The following is a 7,539-nucleotide window of genomic DNA, read 5'->3' as shown; positions in this document are numbered from 1 at the left end:
TAATGAATAAAATATTAATATTGAGTAGGATAAGTCGGTAAGTCGGGATTTCCTTCTGTTAAAACAATTACTTTAAAAAAATTTTTTTGGTTTTTAACTTCCAATACGATATGTGAAAGGATTTAGAAAACAAAAACTATTAATTTGCTTGAACATATTATATTATTTAAAGGAAAGACGAGGCGATTTGTTAAACGGCAATACAAAAGGCTATTGAGGGTAAGAACAGACCGTTCACTCTTTAGGTAGTCAAGAAAACCGATGGCGGGTTAGTCTAGGCCGTATTACATAACAACTGTATCATGAAGAAACGGCCACTGGAATGTACGTAGTCGTTATTCCGACTGGACAGCTTGTAGTTGTAAAATTATGTTCTATCGTCTATATCTTCGTCCGCAAGTTTGCCTTTGATGATTTTGAAAATAATACTATTTGTACCTAACTATGACCCCTCTTCAGAATAATCTCCCTAATTTTGGTGCCGCCAGATTTCAATAGTCTACGGCTAAGAATACTACAATCCCCATTTGGCCATCATTCACCCTGAATTATAAGATTAAGTTCAAATTCCAGTAAACTTTGTTAATTCACAACTCAGTCCGCCTTTGGTAGTTTTACACCATGAACTGTAATGTGCCGGGAAACGTTAACCTTACAGCTTCAGCTGCAACACTTTTGCTCGAACCCCACTTAACTACACCAAGAAACCCTTCGAATAACTGCAGAATGACCAGTCCAACGTCAACCTGTCATAGTAGACAGAAGATCGTATAATATATATAATAATATGTATAATAATACGGTCTACTATTACTATGTATATAGTAGAAATGTTGGTTTTGCAGTCAAGGGAAGGTTCGTTCAATAGTGAGAAAATATAAAAATAATTGCAAGTAAAATGGGAAAAACTACAATTGTGTGTTCCCATACAAAGCGCCACTGCCATCAATAGCCACTGTCACAAAGGATCGATATTTCTATTAATTGACAAATATGTATAGGACCAGCGAGAGACATAAAATCATAATAGAAAATGAAGTGAATAAAACACATAATGAATTTGAACGATTCGGCCGAAGCAGTGCTCTACAATCATTCCAATAAGTCGCCAATTATTTCCTTTAAAAAAATAATCTCGCTAAAACACGAATTTTTTTTTTATTCTGACCTGAAACCAGGCGGTGGAATGCACGACGCATACCTGGTCGCGGAAACTTGCCCTGGAGTGACAAGTTGGACCGGCTTATGTGGGACTGCCTCTGCGCTTACCAATACACTAAACCGAAATCTCCTCACGGTTGACATCTGTGGGTCGCTACTGCCACTGCATTAAATTTGGGGATATGGCACCTGCTGATCGATCGGGCAGCTGTTATTGGGCACGAGGACCCAGCTACTCTATTGGTTCGCGAACTTAAGTTAACGCACGACTGGATACAAACAACATATGGGTACAAAAGTTATGACTGTAGCGCGGATGAGATCAGCCTGGAAAAGGGGGAGGTTAGCGGTGACGCAGTGCTAAGCTCCCAGCATGTCGACCAACTCGCGAACAAGCGCGTTTTTAGAAGAACTGAGCTGTTGTTTGTGTAATGACTGAGATATGAAGTGCTTGATTTCTGGAGTGTCAGTTTCCCTATAAATTCTGAAAAACCATGGAGATTTAATATTCTCCTGAGGAGCTTATTTTGGAAAACTTGAAGCCGTTTCCCCTGGTTGGGTGTAAGAAACTTGAAATAGACATTAGATCCGTAGAGGAGAATGGACGGAATTAACATCTTGTCTGCTACAAGGGTAGATCAGAGGAGATAGCAGGTTTTCTATTCCCGAACCTTTCTGTATTTTTTTTGGGAATGCCAACTGAACCATCGGTCGAAGTGGACACCTAGGTACGTGACGTTATCCAGCCATGTAAGTTGCGAGACGCGCAGTGTGTAACGCTTCTTATAAAAAATGATGGCCTCTGTTTTCAGGGGGCTGATTTGCAACCTCCAGAATTTGAATTACTTGACCGCATCATCGAGTTGCTTCTGTAAACGTTCTTGATTGTAACCTCGAACCTGGAGGCCGTAAAAAAAGCAATATCGTCAGCGTAAAACACTGCGGCAATGTGCTCTTTTCCCGGCAGATCTGAAATAATTACGTTAAATAAGGCTGGGGCCAGCGGGGAACCTTGAAGCACGCTAGCGTCGATTTGTTTTCGACTGAAAGTTTTTCCTGATCGTAACCTGGAAAGATTTGTCCGATAGATAGGACTTGATGAGAACGCATTTTTCGATCAACCCATCGTGCCAGATCTTTTCGAACGCTTTGATTAGATCCAGGAGGACTGCTCCAAGTTTTTACGTTGGTCAAGAGCATGATGGATGTGTACGGCCAGACGGGCGGCCTGATGGACGGATGAATGGTGAGCGCGAAAGCCGAATTGTTAGTCAGGAATGATGTTGTTTTCCTTTGTGAAAGAGTTGGGAGCGTAGAATATTGCCCCCTCGGCCAGCTTCCAAATGGTAAGAAAAGACTGAGGGGCCTGTAGTCAGATGGAGATGATTTTGCCCCGTTGTTGGGAATAACCGCTATATGGACTAAGACGGCGGGAAATGTTGCAGCCTCATGATGGAGTTAACTATGTTTGCCAGTTCTGCGAGCTGCTAATGCGGGAGCTTTCTTAATTGGGTAATCGATATTCCGTCGAATCCTGGAGATTTTTGGTTTGAAGTTTGCCGATCATAGTCTATAGAGACTTTGGAGACACGAGATGGTTGAGAAGAAAGGCTGTAGTGGCTATCATTGTTCTTAGCTTTGGTATTTTCTGTGACAGGGAGGAATTTCATCTGGGCCTTATAACTCTTCGAGGAGCTCGACTTTTTCTTGGCCAGTGACTGCGAAATTTCCTGTAACCGCTAACATGACATGACATTGTGTGTCTTCCCCACCAGGCATTTAGAGACACGCCAGAAAGAAGTCCAGTCTTTGGTCCACGAGAAATGAGCTCAATTTAATCGCTCGCCAGGTCGGGACGGCCTCCCTGACCCCTTTGAAAGCTCTGTTCACCTCCCTTTTATCTGCAGAATCGAGGGTGAATCGAACTAATCTGCATAGACCATATATATTATTTATTAGTTTAATAGAAGCGGAAGATTGTTTCTCCACGGTTGGGGTAGTGACGAAATTTCGACTATGGCAGATTCGTGAGGAGACTGATTATTATGAGTTAGCTTGAGTACGACTTCCTCAAGCGGTTCTGGAGTATTCATTTTCGGAATTGGATCGGATTCCAAGAGAAGAGATTGATAGTTCTTCAAGTCGGTCTTTTTCCTGAATCTTGTAAGTGGGACTTGAGTGGTGGCGCAGTTTCTGAGTTTAAGAAGGACCGGACGATGATCAGAGTCTAGTTCTTCAACGACTCGATTTGGCCCCGTGCGACCTCTTTTTATTTCGAAACTTGAAAAAGTCACTCGTCGGTCAAACTTGTATGTCGAATGAGGAAGTTATCGCTACCACGGAGGCCCACTTCAAGGGCAATTTTTGCAAATCTCAAGAGAACGTACATAGACGGGAATCTGAGTCAAGTGTTTCGACTTCAAATGAGACTATGTTGCGAGAAATAAATTTCCACTATTCCAAGGTTTTCGTTTTTCTTTTGTAGGTTAAGTACTTATCGGGCTACTATCGTACACTGGCTCTCGCTTCAAACAACTTTAAATATGTTCCTCTAAAAATTATTCTTTATTGATAAGTGATATTAAAGTGATCAAAACCAAAACTCAAGAGCAGGTTTCCCAGCTGACATTGACACTGGCACTTCAGAATGACTTGTTGATTTTTTGATAATTATTTTCCGCTAAGAGTGATTATCTCCACTTCTTCAATTGCTTAGATGACAAATATAGTAGATTACCCCGCATTTACTCGTTAAGACCGGAGTTTAATAGTTTCTGATAATATTTGGTAACTCCAAAAACACTAATTCTCGAAACACAGAAGTGAAGAATCAAACACATCAACGCAGAAGTTTATAAAAAAAGAAAAGAACAAGAAAAAAAAATTAAATCCTATATTTTATTCTATATTGTTACAGAGTTGTTTTTCGTTAAAAAAAATAAAACACTATTTTATATAATACAATATTTATTGCTTTAAGAAATATCATATAGCTGCAATAGATTACCAAACAATAATTATAACCGGACAATTCTTATAATATCGTTACTGTCTTGAAAGAAAATAAACATGTCAATTTATATATATTTATTTTTTTACATATTTATATATCTAAACATAAAACACCTATTATTACAGACACACTTAGGCATGCTATATGTTATAATATGTATTAAATTGTAAATATCTGAGATATATCCACAAGTATGCCTAAATGTAAAATTGCTTTTAGTTCGCATTATATAGGCAATCAGATAACGTACCACTTATTTTCGTATTTTGGTACAACATGCAGTGAAACTCTTCTATATACAAATACCAACCTGTCAAGAATGGTTTTTATAGAGAGATAGATATTGAGATTATAATTTTTTGAGTTAAAATATTTTTCTGAGTAATGTCTCAAAATTCAATCCATTTTTACAAAACAAACTGACAACTAAGAGGCCAGGGGTACTAAAAATTTAGTAGCCACTATTAGCAACTTTTGTACAAATATAGATGTAATAGTTATTTAAATTCATCAACTAAAAAAAAATTTAGAGATTCGAAATCATATATTCTCACGAATTCTTATTGGTCTTCATATATACCATGTTCGATTGATATAATATCTAAAACCTACTGACCAAGCACAGCAATGAATGATAATGGAATAAATAGATGCTAATTTTTCATCTTGTGAACCATTCCTTTTTTAGCAATAATGTTACAGTTAATGGCGCTTACTATCACGATATGATGCAATACTTAAATCGCAAGGCATAAATATGGGTCTTATGTAGTTCCTCCAAGAACACCAAGCCCTATACCATTAGACTTAATTTCATATTATGAGTCTACTGAAATATACGGGACGGAAAAATATAACGAGCATAATGTCATATTTCAGGACGAACTAAACGGACGAGATTTGTAGAACTGATCGAAATTACTGGCAACACAGTCATTATGGTAATATGTACCTAAATATTTGCCTAAAGCAAGAGAAAAACTAGAAGTACAGCCGACAAGATCTACAAGTGGTTTGAAACCATGTCAGTTTGCGTAGGATGGAAGACGCAAATATTTAGGCGACTCTAGATGTTAGTTGGAAGATCCCAACTTGGCTTAAGGATCAAAAAGACTAATTCATCACTCCATGAAAAAAACTGTTTGAATCTACATGATGTGAGCCATCAAATATAGTTACAACGCTAACAAAGCATGTATAGTTTCATTGGTTAGCAATAACGAAGAACAATGTATTCATGATCCCCACGATGGAATCAGGAAATTATCCAAGATATCAGAAAATTATACATAAAACACGAAGGAAGATTACTGAATCACACTGAATCACAATTACTGAATTGGAATTAATACTGGGACAACGCAAAGAATGAGCTTAGAGCGAACCAAATCAGCAATAGTAATCGATCAATTTATAATTAATATTTTACTAAGTGCCCCATGTCTCAAAAGAATATATATTTTTTGAGCTTCTCAATCAATCGGCTTTTGAAAAATGATGATTGTCCGACTATAGCGCGTAGAGTATTGTACAATATTCGATATTTTTGCCACCGAAATTATGGCGCCTAACTTAAATAATATTAAATTATTATTTTGACGTTTAAAAACAACTTCCAAGAGGGTGGTAAACCATACTGGCACTTCCAATCAAAGATATAGCAAAAGTTACTTATTAAGGCTTCCTTTAGATTGTAGTATCTCCCTAATATGTTGAAGGTTGCAGAAGTAATAATGATTCCACAACCAAATAACGCTCTTCAGAATGTGACGTAATATAAACCTACATTGTTCTATAACGTTATTATAGCAGTAGTTCTACAAAGTAATGCAACAATCGCAACTTTTGCTGATAATACTGCAGAAACTGCCATAGGAAAGATCATGAAAAGACTGCTGGGAAACACCAAATCTCCATTAATATAATTAACATTTGGACTAAAACTGGACATATCAGTCAATCGAAAATAAATCTATACAGGTAATTAGTAACAATAATCATAAACAGTACTTCATATCGAAAAATCGAATACCATTTCGTGGTCATTTAATTTCCTATTCTGAATATCAAGCGTATTAAAAATGTCTGGAAAAAATGAATGGGCGGTATTTGAAGAACTGAGGAGGAGTTAGATGTTCTATCGAAATTACTGACATCATAGTCATTATGGCAAGGCAAAATGTACAACCAACAAGATCTAAGTGGTTTGAAACCATGATAGCATTTTGCGTAGTGATAAGAAGATAACCTAATTATATCATTTGGAGGATACCCAATTAATCAAGAAATATCACCGAAATATCTCGATATGAATGTAGAGATAATAATATAAGTTGGAAACACTGCATCAAGCAGCAGGCTGTGAAGATATTCCTAACTTGAGAGGGACTCATCAATCCATGATAAAATATACTTGAATTTACATGTTTTGAGCCATACAATCTAGTTATAATCCAAAGCTGACAAAGCAAATATAATATTATTAACGAAAAATGATGTAACCGTGATAATATCCAAACGATGGATTGACGAAATTATCCAAGATATCGGCATAAAATACGAAAGGGGATTGGCGAATCAACTCAAAGAATGAGATTATAATGAGCCAAAATCTGTAATAATAATCAATCAATTTATAATTAAGGTTTGAAATGCATATACAAGGTGTCTCAAAAGAAAAGTTATATTTTGTGAGCTTCTCAATCATTGCTTTTGAAAAATGATGATTGCTTGACTGCATCGTATTGTGTATTATACAATATTCGATATTTAGCTACCTAAATTATGGGGTCTACTTTAAATTATATTAAGTTATTATTTTGAAATTTTAAAGTAACTTCCAAGAATGTGGCAAAAAATATTCACTTCCAAAGATATAGTAAAACTTATTAACCTTATTAACGCATTCTTTAGATTGTAGTGTATTCCTAAGATGTTGAAGGTAGCAGAAATAATAATGCTTCCCAAACCAGATAACGCTCTTCAGGATGTAGCGTAATATAAACCTACACTGTTCTACGAAATTATCGAAAAATCACTAGAACTAAAACTCTGCCCCATTGACTTCGATATTGCTCAGGTTTTTGACAAAGTGTGGCATGAAGGCTTGCTTTACAAACTAAGCCTGAGTCTACCACTACAATATGTACAACTTTTAGGTTCTTATTTATCAGAGAGATATCTTAGAATTAAACAAAAAGTTGCTTATTCTAAAATAAAGAAAATCACAGCAGTAGTTCTACAAAGCAGTGCAACAATCGCAACTTTTGCTGATAATACTGCAGAAGCTGCCATAGGAAAGATCATGAAAAGACTGCTGGGAAACACCAAATCTCCATTAATATAATTAACATTTGGACTAAAAC

This window comes from Rhynchophorus ferrugineus, unplaced genomic scaffold (genome assembly GCF_030347505.1).
Source record: "Rhynchophorus ferrugineus isolate W39M unplaced genomic scaffold, kcgeb_rfMv2 rfM1, whole genome shotgun sequence".
Taxonomy (NCBI): domain Eukaryota; kingdom Metazoa; phylum Arthropoda; class Insecta; order Coleoptera; family Curculionidae; genus Rhynchophorus; species Rhynchophorus ferrugineus.
The sequence above is the reverse complement of the archived record's forward strand: the minus strand, read 5'-3'. Positions refer to the sequence as shown.